The sequence below is a fragment of the Myotis brandtii genome, unplaced genomic scaffold (genome assembly GCF_000412655.1).
Source record: "Myotis brandtii unplaced genomic scaffold, ASM41265v1 scaffold931, whole genome shotgun sequence".
Taxonomy (NCBI): domain Eukaryota; kingdom Metazoa; phylum Chordata; class Mammalia; order Chiroptera; family Vespertilionidae; genus Myotis; species Myotis brandtii.
The window spans coordinates 1,407,309-1,425,741 of NW_005371843.1; the positions used below are offsets into that span (position 1 = coordinate 1,407,309).

General features: G+C 39.0%; 1 long non-coding RNA gene across 1 annotated transcript in view; it reads left to right on the plus strand.

Moving 5' to 3' along the window:
• The window catches only part of LOC102246843, a 21,149-nt gene extending 4,288 nt beyond the window's left edge, over window positions 1-16,861 (plus strand). The window contains exons 2-4 of the long non-coding RNA XR_314689.1: window positions 9,888-9,991; window positions 13,957-14,066; window positions 16,794-16,861. This is a non-coding gene — a long non-coding RNA (uncharacterized LOC102246843). The remainder of the gene's footprint in view (window positions 1-9,887; window positions 9,992-13,956; window positions 14,067-16,793) is intronic.
• The last annotated feature ends 1,572 nt before the right edge of the window (window positions 16,862-18,433 follow it).

The window sequence follows — 18,433 nt, forward strand, 5'->3', positions numbered from 1 at the left end:
AAATATTACAGATATTCTTATCATAGACCTGACAGTGTTTATGAAGTGATTTTATAATAAAATACAAATTGTAAAAAAATATTGAAAATGTAAAGAAACAAAAAAAATCAATGATTTTACCACTTGAAGATAACTTTGTTCAGAAATCAATTTATGTACTTCAAGTAATTTATGGAAAACATAAAATATACGTACATGATTTAAAATTAAATTAGAATAATGCTGTATTTTCAGTGTATGGTATTTTATTTGCTTATTAAGGAAAAATTAGTATAATTCACACTTTTTAGAAATGTAGTGAATTGAGTTGTGGCAAATGCATATACCCCTGTATCCAATACCATCATCAAGATCTGGAATACCTCCATTATCCCAGAAACTCTCCTCACATTCCTTTCCAATCAATACCTCCAACCTGTGGAAAGCAGTTTTGATTTCTATGGCAATAAATTAGTTTTGTCTATTCCAAAACTTTATATAAAAGGAAGCACACAGAATGTACTCTTTCCTGTCCTGCCTCTTTTGATCAGCATGTTTGGAGATTCATCCATGTAGTTCCATATTATCAGTAGTTTACACTGCTGAATAGGGTCACAATTTGTTCATCCACTCATATACTGTCATCTCAGTGGGGTGTTTTCAGTTTGGAGCTATTATGAAAAAAACCTTCTCTGATCATGTTCTTATGTATTTCATGGATATATGCCTTTCAGGACTTTAAGATAAATTTATGGTGTTTGATGCCACTGATTTTAATTTCTTACAATAGCAATAGGAAATTAATACATTATTCCAATAGCCAATGGGTAGACACAACCCATCAAAACCTCTCTAAACTCATTTCAAATTGCAACAGAAATTCATATTAATTTAACTATAATTCCCTAAGTTAAAATACCTTAAATCAGACATTTCTTCTAAATGCAGTTCTTTTTTTTGTTTTGTTTTGTTTTTGTTTTATTTCAGGACAAAAATTACATGGCCTGGGACCCTCACTTTGACAATGCTGTATTTTATCTTTTTATATTTTTAGTAAATTTATTGGGATGACACTGGTTAACAAATTATATAAGTTTCAAGTGCACAAATCCACAACACATAATCTGTACACTCTATTATGTGTTCACCACCTCAAGTCAAGTCTCTGTCCATCACCATTTATCCCCCCTATACCTTCCTCTGCCTCTTCCCAACCCCCTGCCCCTGACAATCACCACAGTTCTTAAAATAAAATGGGCAAAAAGATGGTGTACTAGTATTTGTTAGGAAGCAGGCATGAAAACTAGCAAATATACTGTTTTTAAAATAAGCAACTATTATTGATATAAATATTTCCAATCATCTGAGAATATCTGCCACTACGGAACTCGTTCAATGTTATAAAAATGAGGCTATAACTAGCATGACGATAAAACTGTTTTATGATTCCACCACTCTTCAGACAAGTCTATGCAGCAGCAGAACCTCTCCTTCCACTGGCAATAAACACCACGCCTGTTCCCTGGACGGCCCACGCCTCATTCTCTTGTGCAACAGCTTGCGCTGCTCCCACTCTTAAAAGACAGGAAAGGCCACCCACTAATATTTCTGCATTGCTCCTTTTCCCATTTACACTCTATCAGTGGAATTAATATCTCATTCACTGAATCAATCGCATAGCTGAACGAGAATATGACAGCTGAAAGGAGTTTTCTGATCTTTGGTCTCAAATGTCAGCAAACATTAAGGTACATGGCGTTGATCCAACACTGCTTTATATATATTATGTATTTTTACTTCCTTGTGTCAAGAAGCAGGTAATGCTCTACCAAGAATGTAGACTAACTGGTTTGATTAGTTTGGAGTATTTATAAAAGATTTCATGAAAAGGAAGAGTTTCGGTTTTATGAAAACCTACATGTCTAATGCTTCAGTTAGATATTGAAAAATACATGAAGGCACAGCGATTTCATTGACTAGGGAATAAAAAGGGTGGTGGAGGGCTGAAAATTGGCTTTGTTATCACAACACAGCAACCTCTGGCTCTGATTAAGAAAATGCTTTTATTACCAAGTTGTTGCATCCTGGTTCATAAAACTTTGTTCAGTCATGGAGCTAAAAATTTCTCATATGTTTTTATCCCCAAGATAAATTTTACAAAGCAGAGATTATAGAAATTTTCCATTTCCATGTATATCTGAGAGTCAGGGACCTGGAAAAAGAAAAGGCATTTCTTACATGGTGGTATCTGTCAGTTCTCTCTTTTTTTTTTCTTGACAAATCACTGTCCTGTTAAATCTCTATGTATGAAGTGCCTAATGTGGGCATTATTCTGAGGTGCCAAGCATATAAACAGCATGAGACCCATTCCTCGCTTGAAACATGCCTTAAAGGGACAAGTAAAATCAAGTAGATATCTTGAGGGGTCAATCTATATATATATAGAGAGAGAGGGGTAATATGCAAATTAGGCCAGGACACCATAATGGTCACAGCCAGCTCAGGAAAAGGGGCCTGGGGTGGGCCCAGAGCCTGAGAGAACAACAGACAGGGCGGCCCACGCCCAGCCCCAGAGCCGGAGAGAACAACATGCAGTGGGGCCAGCCCCCAGTCCCAGCCCTGTGGCTGCGGCGCTGGGCTGCTAGGGCCAGAGTGGTGACACAAACCTGCAGGGGGGGCTGGATTGATTCTGATCAAGGGCATGCACCTAGGTTGCAGGCTCCTCCCTGGCCAGGGCCCAGGTCAGGGCTCATGCAGGAGGCAACCAATCAAAGTGTGCCTCTCACATTGATGTTTCTCTCTGTCTTTCCCTCTCCATGTTGATGAAAACAATTTGGCGGCTGTGGTGGCCGGCAGTGGCAGCAGCAGCGGGGGGTGGTGAGGGTGATGCCTTCCCCTGATAAGCCTGGTTGCCTCCTGCAGAGGGAGGCCAGACTGCGGCTTAGGCCCACTCCCCGTGGGCCTAAGTAGGACATCCCCTGAGGGCTCCCAGACTGTGAGAGGGGGCAGCCAGGGCTGAGGGGACCCCCTGCCCCCAGTGCATGAATTTCATGCACTGGGCCTCTAGTAGATGAATAAGTGTTGATGGTGTAATTTACTGCATGGTGACTATAGTTAACAAGACTGTATTATATATTTAAAAGTTGTTAAGAGAGTAGATTTTAAATGTTCTAAACACATGAAAAATTCTAATTATGTGAGGTCATGGATGTATTAACTAGCATTATTGTGGTAATCATTTTGCAATATATACATATATCAAATCATCATTGTACACCTTAAACTTACACAATGTGATATGTCAATAATCTTATATAATAAAAGGATAATATGCAAATTGACCAAATGGCAGAACAACCAGTCTCTATGGCACACACTGACCATTAGGGGGCAGACACTTAAAGCAGGAGCTGTCCCCAGCCCACAGGCCATGATCACCTGATGGCGAACGGGGAACTGGGGGTGGGTGGCAGCAGATGCGGGCAGTGCCAGGCCAAAGCCCCCGCCCCACGGGTCACCCCACATACAGAGGGCAACTGGCAGCAGGGGGCGGGGCTGGCGAGCAGGCATGAACAGCCAACCTCTTGGTCCCTCCTCCCAACCAGCAGGCTCCAATCGCCCAATGGCAAATAGGGAACTGGGGGGGCGGGGGCAGGGCCGGCTGTCAGCAGCTGGGGAAGATGCCCCTGATCACAGGCCAGGCCTAGGGACCCTACCCATGCACGAATTTCATGCGCCAGACCTCTAGCACAATGAAACTAGAAATAAATAAATAATCAACAGAATCAGTTTTGAATGATTTGGGGACGGTTACTTACAAATTTTAAAAATACACATATGTAAAGATAACACTTCCCCCCATCAAGGGTCATAATTAGCCAGGCTCCTTAAAGGGTGAATAAATCTTTCAGATTTGCCCCAAAAGTCCCAGTTGTAAGACTAAAAGTTCAAGACCCCTCAGTCCCAAGCAAGCTAGGACAGATGATCACCCTACTTATATATGACCAGATTCAACTATGTGTAATCTGAAAATACTCATTGGTTTTCTCATGTATGCCTAGCACTTTGTAGGGAATCATGTATAAGGTCATTATGGTTCAAACCAAGAGTTTGGCCTTTTGACAAAGTAACATATATAGTGAATGTTTCAGTTTATTTACTTCTTTATTTGAAAAAGTAAGAAGAAAATTCAAAGCCTTATACTATTCATATAATAAAAAAATGCAAACCCTCAGATCATCTTGTTCTCCATTAAAATCCCTCCATTTCATTTTTAGTACCACCTTTTTGTCTACTCAGGCCAGAAACATCAGCTGAACACATGCAATTTATAATTGCTGAGGGAACAGTAACTTTGAATTATTTCGCTCTGGGGCCTTTGTCTGTTTTTTAGGCGACAGTGTGAATGAAGGAATCTGCTTCCATACTGATTTATATGAAATGTTTCAGAACATGAGGGAAAGGTATTATATCAGTTGCTTTTTCAAAAATGCTGCTGTTAAGGTAATTTGGAACTTAACACAAACACATTGACTCAACCCAAGTATGGTATATGTTAACTAACATAAAAGCTCGTGTGCTATCATTTGCTTTTCAAATTTGCACAACTTTATTGACTGAATGAAATGAGGTCTCCATTTCAATGTGGCCACTCAGGATTTCATATTCATTTTTTTTCTATATGTATGTTTTTTTAAACCTTGAAAAGTATGTCAATGTTTCATATCCCACAGAAGAGCACTGAAGGCAAGCATTAAGGGAGAATAAATAAGATAGAGGGGTGTGTGTGTGTTTTCTGATGGGAAAGAAATTAAGTCTTCTATTTTTCCAGTGTTATCTTTTTTAAAAAAGTTTTATTTCTGTTCATTTTGATTTCATAGTATGACACACTAATATCCTAAACTCCCTTGCTCTCTTGCGTTTCATTGCTCTACTGTGACAAATAGCTAACCAATCGCTAAGAATCCAGCTACCCTTCTGTTTTATACCTGGTTGATGAGTGCTTCCGGGGGAAGGTCACATCATTGGGCAAATGGCTATCACTGTGAGTGTGTGTTCAGCTTTCTCAACTTAGCCCTTAGTATGATTACAAGGCCCACCCTATCATTATAGTCATTGTACACATTTCCTTCTTACAATAATTCTTTTTCTACATTTCTCAAGCATTTCATGTCTTCTTATCCCCACTCCCTCTCAGCAGAGGACCTCAAGTAATTCCCCAAATTTTCAGAAAAATAGAAGCCATTAGATGAAATTTGCCTCAACTTCTGGTCTTGAAACCTACATAAATAGTCAAATCTCCCAAATTTTACTTGCTTTTTCAAAAATGCTGCTGTTAAGGTAATTTGGAACCTAACACAAACACATTGACTCAACCCAAGTATGAATGATGAAAAAAATTTTCATCATTTTGTTGATGTTCTTAGGAACCTAGCATGATTAGTTATTGTATCTCTCCTCTCTATCATCAGTCCAATGTGTGCACCTGTTCTTTATATGTATGTATGCATACATGTATGTATATATGTATAAAGGTATGTATGTATGTATACATGTATTTTTTTATTTAAAAGGCTAACTATCATTCCAGTTACTATCCTAACTTCTTTTCAACAACAAAATTTTACAGTGTTGTCTATAGTCACATCTCATTCACCTCTTAACTTTCTATTTCTACCATTCCACTAAAATTGTTCCCACCAGGTCACTGATATTTTAAACAGTACACCTTTAAAAGTAAACCTCACTAAACTATACTTTTCAGTCTGCATTTCATCCTATCTCTTAGCCTTATACAATAATGATTTTCCTTTTTTTGAAACAATGATTTCATTTGGCTTTCCTGATGCCTCTACTTTTGATCTTTTTCTTCTGTTTCTCTGGCCACTCTAGTCTCCATTATCCACACCTCTCCTAGTGGCAATGAGATGTTGGAATTCCTTGGGACTTTGTCCAGTGATGTCTTCCTAGGCAATCACTAACATTTTCAAAACTTCCATTACTATGTATAACTCCCATTCAAATCTATGTCTGAGTCCATGAATTATCGATCCATCTGTTTACACAGCCTTTCCATTTGGGTTTCTCATGAGCACCTAGAACTCTGCTTTCCCAAAGATTCCTGCTCTTCCTGTTGCTCATAGGCGTCCAGGAGAACACGTATTCCTCCTCGATCCCCACCTCCCTTTCATCACTTTGCACAGGTAGTTATCCAGTCCCTGGTGGCACCAATCTAGTACATGGCTCTGCCATCTTCTGGGTGCAATAATATAATCTATAATAATAAAAGCGTAATATGCAAATCGACCTAATGACCAAACAGCAGAATGACCAACCACGCTATGACACCCACTGGCACCAGGCCAGCCAGGTGGGTGTAATGCGATTGGGCGGGGGCCCAGCCATTGCCCCATGATTGCCCTGCAGAGGGAGGCCCAGGCCACAGGCCACCGGCCAGTGGGGCGATCGATCAATTGGGGGGCTCTACGATTGCCCCAAAGAGGGAGGCCCAGGCCACCGAGCAGCGGGCTGTGGCGGGTGGGCAGGACCTCCCTCTGTGGGGGCAATCCATCACAGAGCCCCGGCCAGGTGGGCAGGTCCTACCTCTTTGGGGTGATCAATCGTGGGGCTCCTAGACTATGAGAGGGCACAGGCCGGGCTGAGGGACAGGGCTCCTAGACTATGAGAGGGCACGGGCCGGGCTGAGGGACCCTCCCCCCCAGTGCACGAATTTCATGCCTGGGCCTCTAGTGACAATATAATATCTTTCTAATTGGTCTCCTGCATCTAATATTGTCACTCTCATGCCACCACTGACCCACTCTCCTCGTAGTAGCCAACAGGATCTCTTTAAAACCATAATCATGAATAATGAAACTCCTGTTATGGCCCTTTGATAACTTCTTATTATTTTAAGATTAAATCTAAAAATCCTTAATAATCCTTTTAAGACCTTTTAAGAATCAGCCCAGAATTGCTTCTTGCTCCTTTCATATGATTGTCTTTTCAGCCCTATGAAGCTTTCCTGAGATCTTTGAACACACAATGCTTATTTCCCTGAGTCAACATATAGGCATTTGCTCCTCTTTTCTGTGCCAACGTCCTCTTCATGTTACAAATTAATGATCTCCAACTCAGGGAAATTTCCCTTGTTATCCCCACTCCCTCAGATTAGGACTTATGTATCCCTGTATCATATCCTGGCACATGGTCAGGGTTCAGAAATATTTGTTCACTGACTTTTTAATTCACTCTCGGTTCCTCGAGACCTGACAGCTACTAAAACTTGATGTGAATCAGGAGCAAGTGAAGACTGTTCACCTTAGCAGGTGCCCATAGTCAGTCATACGCACAAGAGCTACTGTAGGTGGAAATGGAGAACTCCCTATCACCCAGCTGTCAGAAAGGCCCATGTTAATTTGCGACATGGCCAATTGCTGTCAAAATTCTCAGTTTCTCCTTCTGCTGAGATGTGGTAGCTAGGCAACTTCAATAACATTTGGAATCCAACCCACAAATATCTCACTCACTCCAAGATGGGATAAAATGCCAAAAGTAGTTGGTTTCCCTTGAGAGATACTCTCCTAAGGCTATGAATATGGGCCAAATGTTTGTGAAGAAATGTTTATAACTGCCTATATTTTAAGTGTGCACGGGTACATTGTATTGACTTAATTATGTGGCATAGTGTGACTGATACAATACATGAAAGGCTTGGATTTTCCTATTATAAAATGAAGTCCATATGTAAATAATTATCCTGTTAATATAGCATTTATTGGAAAAACTGGCTGTATATGGCAACACTGTAAATTTAACAAAACAAGCAGTTATTTCAAGAGAACTTTTCCAAGCATAAAATCCTTGTTGTAAGATTTGTCCTGTAAATAGCAAATTTAAATGAAATAAATTAAATGTCTTGTGCATACACACTTTGACTGAAGAAACAGGCCTCAGCAAATAACCTGACCACATAATGATTTTAAAATGGAGGCAACTATTGCAGCAAGCTTATTTCAGACAAACCTTTATCTTTTCACAAGTTAGCTGGAGATTGAACATATTCACTAAGGGACTCTCTGAATGTCACCAACAATAATATGATTGAGTTATCATAGATTTTAAAGATGAATAATGGCTACTTAATGCTCTAGACCCTCTAAATTCTCTAGTGTGAAGTGACAAGTTCTTTCATTTTTTTTAACTTGTAAGTGTATATATAAGACTGTAATGAGAAAGTGGTAAGCTTAATGATATCCATTCCCTAGTGCAAACAGTGTTTTAATACATAATTAAACATTCCCAACTGGGGAATTGCAGTGATATGGTGGAGCTGTTTGAATACAGAAGAGTCATTTTTTCCTAGCTATTTATTAAGCAACCTAATCAACTATTTTTCTATTTCCCAATTGTTTTCTTGCCTGAAATTATAAGCTCATTCTAACTTTCCCAATACTTTTTATTAATACCAAAAAAGTGTTTTATTTCTAACAATGTAATATTTTGTTCTTTCCTAAATCTACCCAGCTATTAAACCAAAGCAAGCTCATTGTCTCATATGATTATTCTTAGCCTCTAGTGAATTTTTAGCCTGAGATTTGTTCAATAAAGCAAACACATTGCTATAAACACAATGATTATATATTTCTCAGCCTCACAGAAATATATATTCATGGTGCACACATAAGCATCTAAAGATGTAATAAAATCTCTTAACATATAATAAAATATCCAAATATTTAAATACAGATTCAAGTTTTTAAAATTCTTTTCCAACGTATTCATGCAAATTTAACAAACAAAAATTCTACTCTGTAGAATAAACATATTTTGCTAAATCAGTTTAACATAGACAAATAGTATGAGTTAAATTACCAGATAGAAATTGGGGCATGTCTATCAAATATCAGACAGCAGAATCATATCCAAGAGAAGTTTGGTGCCAAGTAATTGAGAAATTGCTTAAATGCATTTTAGGCTTTGATTTCAGAGCAATTATCCAGAAGTTCAGTCCTGGGCCAATTACACAGTATCATGCTTGGAGAACAGAAAACTGCCTTAAGAGGAAGTTGTTACTGTCATTTGTAAACTATCTCAGACAGCTCATTTAAGGACAGATAAGGTATTTTGTTGTGAAGCAGCTGTATTGTACTGGAAAGCAACATAGTCAAAAGAAATGGAAATGGATCTTGGCTCTCCTATTTACTATTCCCATGTATAATCTTGGGCAAGTCATTTAATGTTCCAGCCTCAATTTTATCATTCTTAAAAAAAGGGGGGAGGGGGTGCCTAGAGTACCTGCTTCAAAGGATTGCAATAAGGCATGTAAGATTATAAGTGGGAAAGAGTTCTTTGTTCCAAAGGACTATTCATATAAGAGATGATGGTTATTATTCGCCATACGATAGTGCTTGCTATAATATTAGTGAATTTATAACCTTGAATGTTGAGTTCTGAAGATCCACTGAAAGATCTATAACTTCTTCCTCTTGATGGTATGAATGAATCAACATATACAGCACATCTGAGAACTGTTAAAATAGTAATCTGGAATGAGATGAGTTTATGTCCAAATTTTGAACTCTTACATATCATTACAGCAGACAAAACCATGCAATATTAACTCCATTGGACAACTTATTTGTGTTTACAGGTTTGCTTTCTTTATATAAGAGATGTATCCTGAAATGTTAAATACAATATGAGTGACTCATATTTAACTATTTTGGGGAAAGGTTGTTACCTAGATTAAAGAAACACTATAGTAAATCTTTTGCAAAATAAATAATCCTTCAGGTAAAAAAATAATAACCTTGCAAATTTGAATTTTTATATGCCAAGTATTCTAAAAGTGGGAATATAACTTATAACTTCTTTAAATTTTTTTATTTTTTTTTTTTTTACTTTAGAGCCTCACTCATGAGCTAGAAGTGCCTACTTCGGATCAACAGATGATACAAATGAAGAATGAAAACATCATTTGAAAATTGTCTTCTTGAAATCATTGTCTTGGGTGAGATGATATTCTGTCCACTTCCAAACATCCATTTAACAGCGCCTTTCCCTTCTGCATGTGGTTTCACAGTCACCTTATAATCAGAGCACTGGCTTCTTTGTATCATAGCAGGATCTGTGATCCAGATGCTGATGTTCAGGTACTGATACAACTACCCATTCTAGCCTGTTTGCTCCTTTAATTATGTTTCTCACAGACTCTGGCTCTTGACTCCTTCTATTTGCCTGAATGTTTTTTATTTTTATTGTTTACTCTCTGATTGTGCTCCTAATGGCTAGAAGATTCCTATGGATGGCCTCTTACCTCCCAACATTTTCTTTGCCCCTATCTTCAATCCCTGACAACTTAGGTCCATTTTTAGAGCCAGATAAGGGCAATATCCACTCTTCAACAGCCCTGACTTCAGGCTCTCTTATTCACTCACATTCTAGAACCTCCTGTTGGCCCTGGAGTGAGGATTTATGGGGTCTTTATTTTTTGTAAAGGATTTTCTAAGTCAGGTTTACTTCTAGTTAAAAGTGACAGCAAGCCAACAGAAAACTAGTTGAGCCAAAAAAAAAAAAAAAAAAAGGAATTTATTGGAAGACTTGTAACCACACAAAAAAGCAAATATGGCCCAGGGGCCAATTGGGAATAGAAACTTCAATGTCTCCAGAAAACACTACATGTTTTCTATCCACATGTTGGCTTTATTTTCTTAGGAAAGGTTTTCCCACTAACACAAAATATAGAATCTGGCAGCAATTCCATCTTCAATCTTTCATTATCATCACCAGAAAATGATTGACTCCTGCTGTCTCTTTTTCACGTTAAAAAACTAGTTTGTCCAGTTTGAGTGAAGGGTTCATTCCCAGACCCATCAGCTAAGGTCAGGCAGTGAGTAGTGTCACTCTGGATTTATTGACTCATCTCAGATCCTTACGTGTGGCTGAGACTTATAAGAAGTGCCAGCTCCCGTTCAGACTAGATGGCCAAAATGGGAGAAAGACCATTTCCCAGAAGGAGGGAGTGAGAGTGGAGAAACAATTTCCAGAAAGAGGGAAAAATGACTGGACAGACAGGCAATGACTGTTCATTGGGGTATATATCCAGTTGGCATATTATCTTTTCACCTTTTTGTTTTCCTATTTTCCCCACTAACCTCTGCTTTTGGTTTGTATCATAAAATTTTAAGGTCAAGGTGACTAATAGATAGTAAAAGCAAACTAACCTGAAAAAAAGCTTTGTAAGAGAATTAACACTATTTCAGTACTGGCTACATTCCAGAAATGTCTTCTATAGTCTTTTCTTTCCTCCCCCAAACACCCCTGAAATGAAATATCTTAATTTCCAGATAAAAACATTAATACTTGAGAATAATAAATAACTGCTTCAAGATGATAAAATTAGCAAGGGCTATGCTAGAACTGAAGAGTTATATCTATCCCATTGGAAAGAGGGAAATGCGATGGGGCTAGGATAATTTTAATTTATGATGCCAATTGTGAGGAAGTAGTGTTTGGTGTTCAGGGCTTATTTTTACACATCAACCCCACAAACTAGACTTGCTGCTTTGCAGGGATCAAGTCCAAGAACAACTCAGGCCATGTTATTCCGTTGTTAGTACAAGAAATTTAAATAGATAATTGCTCTCCTTTCTTTTGGGGGAAATCTATTTTACTCACCATCATAGTAGTAAGAAGGAAAATTGAGATTATTATGTAGATCTAGAGAAATGAGGCCAAGGAGATAAGTTGTCCTACTGACTATAGCCCATGCTAAAAAGGCTTTCTCATAGCATTATATGATAAGAATACTATATCGGGACTTGGTGGAAAGCCTTTTAAAAAAATAAACAGAATGATTTGTCCTAGAATATGCATTGTGAATTAATGAAGGTGTTAGCCAGCTATTGGAAAATTCCTGGGCCTTGCGTTCTTGTCAAATACAATTGCAACCATAATAGCAACTGATAAAAGATGATCATACATGTGAAAGATGAGAAGATATTCACTCTGTATCCACAGAATACAGTTGAAGCCCTTCCTTACATTGTACAATCCTTGTTCTTGGTTCCAGGCATACAAAGATGTGTCCCTTCTCTCAACTCACAGTCAAGTGAATGTACGTTGATGCACCCCTGAGTTCAAAACTTTAAATGAATTCTCGAGATAATTTTGTGAAGTGAGTACCAAGTATGCAGAGTGCTAGGCATGGATCACAGGCCACTCTGACAACAGGTTTATAAAGTAACTAACATCACTCCCATGTTATAAGTCAATGGTTCTCAACCTTCCTAATGCCGTGACCCTTTAATACAGTTCCTCATGTTGTGGTGACCCCCAATTTCATTGTTACAAATTGAACATAATTAAAGCATAGTGATTAATCACAAAAACAATATGTAATTATATACGTGTTTTCCGATGGTCTTAGGCGACCCCTGTGAAAGGGTCGTTCAACCCCCAAAGAGGTCGTGACCCACAGGTTGAGAACCGTTGTTATAGGTGAAGGAAGGAACTATCTGAGAGACAAAGATACAGACAGTGAGTACCTGACCAAGGCAGGATTTGAGTCTCTCTGCCCCGTTTTGGAGCTCACTTACTTATCCCATTCCTCCACACTCCCATGTTCAAACTGCAAGCTGGAGATGAAGTCTTGTCTTTCTCTTCCTCTTCTCCCCTTATACATTTGGCAGAGACCTGGGAAATAAATCTGGGCATGTGTTGATTGACCCAAGCACTGACACCCAATAGAATTAATTTGCTTTTGACACTTCACTTCATATTTGTTTGAGCTTATATTTAATTTATGATAAACCTGTAAAAGAGCATGGCCTGGAAAATTGAGATGAAATTAGAAATGTTTCCCTTACCTAATTTTCAAGCCTGGAATTACAACCAAATCTAAAGAGACAATTTAGTTATTAAAAGAGTTCTGAAATAGAAAAATATTGCTCAATTGAACAGTAATATGCAAAGAAATGGCTCTGATGTAAGAATAATTTCTTGACTTTAGCCTTTTATTCTTGGTACATTCTATTTTAACAAGTGTTACAGAACAGAGAGAGTTCGTCCACCCGGCACTAGCAGAGCCAAACACTAGACACTAAAAATTACAGTGGAGAAATATTGGCTATTTTATTATGAAAGGCACCACCCAGAACGGGAAGCGAATGCTCAAAAGGCCAAACTCCCCAGTGGCGTGTAGGTTACAGATTACATAGAGCAAAATCACAAGACTGTGGGTTAGAGGGTCCGGGGTCTGCTGGGAGCTGATTTGCTGGGGGTGAGGTAAGGGTAAAGAATCATTTTTTCAGGTCTTGAGGACAGCTCTGAGGTCTTTTCTGGAGTCCCTCAGTCCATCTCATGGGAAAGTAGCCAGGGGTCTTTCCACCTTAGTGTTCAGGAGCTGAAACATAACTTATGTCAAGATGTGATCTTTAGCCTGCCAGAGGTTCAGACAGTGTCACCATTGTCAGGGCCAGCTACTGTCTTCTGCTGCCTCTGGGGGTTGCTAATTAAGGGGAAAGGCTAGGTCTAGGATGTGTATAGACAGTGAAAGAGAGAGAGACAGAGACAGAGACAGAGATAGAGATGATTTCTAGAGCTAGGATTTAAAACTAAATTTAATCCAAGTCATAAGGACTCTGAGTTTCCCAGGAACCTCTCAAATGACGCTTTACTGTATGAACTCTCAACTTTTTCTGTTTTCTTCAGGACATTCTGGTGTTACCTGGCAGTGTTTTTGATGTGCAAATCCTAAAACCCTTGATTAGAACTTTGTCATTTTTTATTTTAGCAAAGCCTCCTGATTAATTTATGCTTGGTCGACAACATGTACTGCCTATTTTGATTATTATCTTACATATAAATGTGGGTTTGTATAACTTTCAGCAGTTTCAAAGACATTAATTCTTAATGGCTTTCCCAGGGAAGGAGTGAGGGGTAAATATTATGACCTCACTGTTTTCCCCTCTTCAGTTCCCTAGGGGTGCTCTCCAAGCTCAGCATGAAGCCAGAAGGAAGGGGCAGCAATTACATGGAGTAGCAATAACAGACCAGCCTCCTGGGTGCAAAGCACGGTGGACAAGGTGGGGAAAGAACGTTTGGAGAAGCAAATGAAAATAGTGGCGGAAACTGAGTTGACCAGGGCTCTGCTGTCTTGTACCTGCCCCTTTGTTGACCATCTTGCTGCTGCCTCTGTTGCACATGTCATCTTGTGCGTGTTCTTTGAGGCAGGGACTGAGAATCAAGCTCTACAGTGAATCCCCTACACTCAACACAGTGCCAGGTACATGACAGGAGCTCTATAAATACCCAATAAATGCCCATTCAGTTAATTTTTTTTTTGGAGCTTGTGTTTAGAGAAAGGCACAGAGCACCTACACAGTAAATATTTATCAAATTCTCTCATTTGAGTGACTTTCTAAGCATAGACTCAGGCCTAGAGAAGCACACCTTTGACTAAGCTCCATTCACAATCCCAACCTCCCAGTATAATAAATGCTCACAGGCAGCCCTCTCGACTTCCGATGTACTCCAGAAAAGGAGGTTGCTTAATAGCAATCAATCAAGAGCTTTAGGTCTTTGCAGTGACTATCAATGTGTCTTGTAAATCACTGGCTTTCAACAAATACTGCCTTTGACAAAACTGAGTTGAAAGTTCCACTTAGCTTAGACAGTATTACACATATAGTAAATGTGGATCCCAAGTGCCCCTCACCATCTGTCTCATTTCTGGAGTGATAAGGAAGGAAATTGCAAGAGGGTATTGCAGTGGGAATCTGAACATCAGTGTTCCCCTAGATAGTAAAAAGGATATTACTCTGTGGGAACGCACGCTGCAGGAGATAAGACACAGCACACTCCCTCACCTTTGGCATTTTTCATTTTTCATGTAAACTTGGTCTCTTGATGCTTAGAATAGGCTCAACTAAATACACCAGAATAAAACACCTTAAACATTTGTGTTTTCAAGTGTTGACAATGAGAAATGTACCAGCATCATGAGTTTAGTCTCAGTAGACTAGACCAACAGCCTCCACTATAACACAACCCCAAGGTCTCAATTAGTGCATTCAGGTTGCAAGTAAGGCAGTGATATATCTATATATCTATTACAAAACCCACCAAACATATTTTTGCTAAACCTTGTTTAATTTTATAAAATAGTAGGTCTTAGGAAATTGTCTGCAATATAAAAATATATATAAAAACTTATTTATGCCCTAGCCAGTTTGGCTCAGTGGATAGAGCGTCAGCCTGTGGACTCAAGGGTCCCAGGTTCGATTCCAGTCAAGGGCATGTACCTTGGTTGTGGGCACATCCCCAGTAGGGAGTGTGCAGGAGGCAGCTGATCGATGTTTCTCTCTCATTGATGTTTCTAACTCTCTATCCCTCTCCCTTCCTCTCTGTAAAAAATCAATAAAATATTTTTAAAAAAACTTAATTATGATAAGTCAGATGTAAAGAGGCAAATACTGGGTGGTAAGGCTTGTTTGTGGAATTTTAGAAGTCATAGTCATAGAAACAGAGAGTAGAATGGTAGTTGCCAGGAGCTAAGGGGTAGGGGAAATGAAGAATTGTTAGTCAAAGGATACAAGTTTCCAGCTATAAGATGACTATGTTCTATGGATGTACACTATGTTAACTATCCTATATAATAAAAGGCTAATATGCAAATTGTCCCCTCAGGAGTTCTACTGACTGGGAGTTCGACCACTCGCTATGATGTGTGCTGACCACCAGCAGGCAGCATGGAACAAAGGAAGGCCCGGGCCTGCAGCCAGAAGGCCCTGATCAGCCCTTATCGCCAGCCAGGCCTAGAGACCCTATCCATGCACGAATTTCATGCACCAGGCCTCTAGTAGTTAATAATACTGTAATGTACACTTAAAATTTGCTAAGAGAGTACATCTTAAGTGTTCTTACCACAAAAATAATAGAAAAGTATGTAAAGTGATGGGTGTCTTATTTTGACTTTGGCATTCATTTCACAGCTATACATATACCAAATTATTACACTGTGCACCTTACATATATACAATTTTAATTCTCAATTATACCTTAAGCCTGAGGGGAAAATAAACCTATTGAGGGAAATTATCCTAAAAAATCTTATTGATAATGACACAATAATCTAAATTTGCTAATTTTACCCAAATATTATTAGTTCTCCAAAGAAAGCTTTGTATACAGTTGTTTTATTTCCAAACAGACCCATTCTCTTTGCCTCTTGTTTCCTGTGACCTTTCTGAACTGTTTAAACTTACAGGTCTTGTAAAATGCCAGTTTTCTGGTGATAAATATTAGCTCCTATGCGTGCAGAAAATGACTTACTAGTTTGCAGGACAGAATTATCAGCAGAACTGCATCCTTTTCACACTGGGGCTCATTGTACTCAGATGTACTAGAAAATCCTTTCATGAAATTTGAGAGATCAATCCTCCCTCAAGTGCTGTGTCCCAGAGACAGACACACACAAGTCTCTCATATGTTACCTTGTGCTACTAATGCCTCTGCCTCAATTGGTGCTTCTCAAGGCAATGGAGGGTGGGGTCTGGAATCATACGGAGCTTAAATCACAGCACTGCCACTAGCAAGTAACATGGCCCTGGATAAGCTACTTACACCCTCTGTGTCTCAATGTCCTTATCTGTAAAGTGAGAATAAACAGCATCGATATGTAGGGCTATTGCCAAAATTAATGAGCTAATTACAGCAAAACACTCTACATGATGAAATCCAGAGTCCTGTTTTTTGTCTTATAACTGAGTTTGCTTGCATTCAGTAATTAGATGTAACTATTGTATTTACAGGGCAAGAAATGACCGGAGACGTGGCTTCTAGCCGTGGGACTCCCTCACCCACGTGATCTTCCTGGCTTCCGCACCAGGCCTCTAGTAGTTAATAATACTGTAATGTACACTTAAAATTTGCTAAGAGAGTACATCTTAAGTGTTCTTACCACAAAAATAATAGAAAAGTATGTAAAGTGATGGGTGTCTTATTTTGACTTTGGCATTCATTTCACAGCTATACATATACCAAATTATTACACTGTGCACCTTACATATATACAATTTTAATTCTCAATTATACCTTAAGCCTGAGGGGAAAATAAACCTATTGAGGGAAATTATCCTAAAAAATCTTATTGATAATGACACAATAATCTAAATTTGCTAATTTTACCCAAATATTATTAGTTCTCCAAAGAAAGCTTTGTATACAGTTGTTTTATTTCCAAACAGACCCATTCTCTTTGCCTCTTGTTTCCTGTGACCTTTCTGAACTGTTTAAACTTACAGGTCTTGTAAAATGCCAGTTTTCTGGTGATAAATATTAGCTCCTATGCGTGCAGAAAATGACTTACTAGTTTGCAGGACAGAATTATCAGCAGAACTGCATCCTTTTCACACTGGGGCTCATTGTACTCAGATGTACTAGAAAATCCTTTCATGAAATTTGAGAGATCAATCCTCCCTCAAGTGCTGTGTCCCAGAGACAGACACACACAAGTCTCTCATATGTTACCTTGTGCTACTAATGCCTCTGCCTCAATTGGTGCTTCTCAAGGCAATGGAGGGTGGGGTCTGGAATCATACGGAGCTTAAATCACAGCACTGCCACTAGCAAGTAACATGGCCCTGGATAAGCTACTTACACCCTCTGTGTCTCAATGTCCTTATCTGTAAAGTGAGAATAAACAGCATCGATATGTAGGGCTATTGCCAAAATTAATGAGCTAATTACAGCAAAACACTCTACATGATGAAATCCAGAGTCCTGTTTTTTGTCTTATAACTGAGTTTGCTTGCATTCGGTAATTAGATGTAACTATTGTATTTACAGGGCAAGAAATGACCGGAGACGTGGCTTCTAGCCGTGGGACTCCCTCACCCACGTGATCTTCCTGGCTTCCATGATTAGGGAACTGAAGAGATGGGGATGGGGTTCAGGACCAGTCCCTGACACTTAAAGAACTTAAATTACTCTTCTCCTTGGATGTTTTTATTCAACACACCTTAATTAAGAACCTTAGATTGAATCATATGAAACTGCCAATGGTCTACCATGGGTAATTTCACACATTTGAATGTAATATCATGCCCCAGGCAAAGGGTTAAGGAAGCCAAGACTAACAAAACAAACCTGGACTCTGTCCTCACAGAACTGATGATGCAGGTGGCGAGGAAAACAAACAGCATACTAACGGAAAAAAAGAAGTGAAGGGGGTTATGGCAGCAAATAGCATTTACCCATGAAACAACCCAAGAGGCAAAAGGCCAGGAGTGTTCAGAAAAACATCTGTCCTTATGGAAACCAAATGAATGGGTCATCATGGTTTGGAGGGTGTATTGCTGTAACAAATTACCACAAATGTAGTGTATTAAAACACCACCTATTTATTCTCTTACAATTCTGGAGGTAAGAAGCCCCAAATCAGGTTTATTGG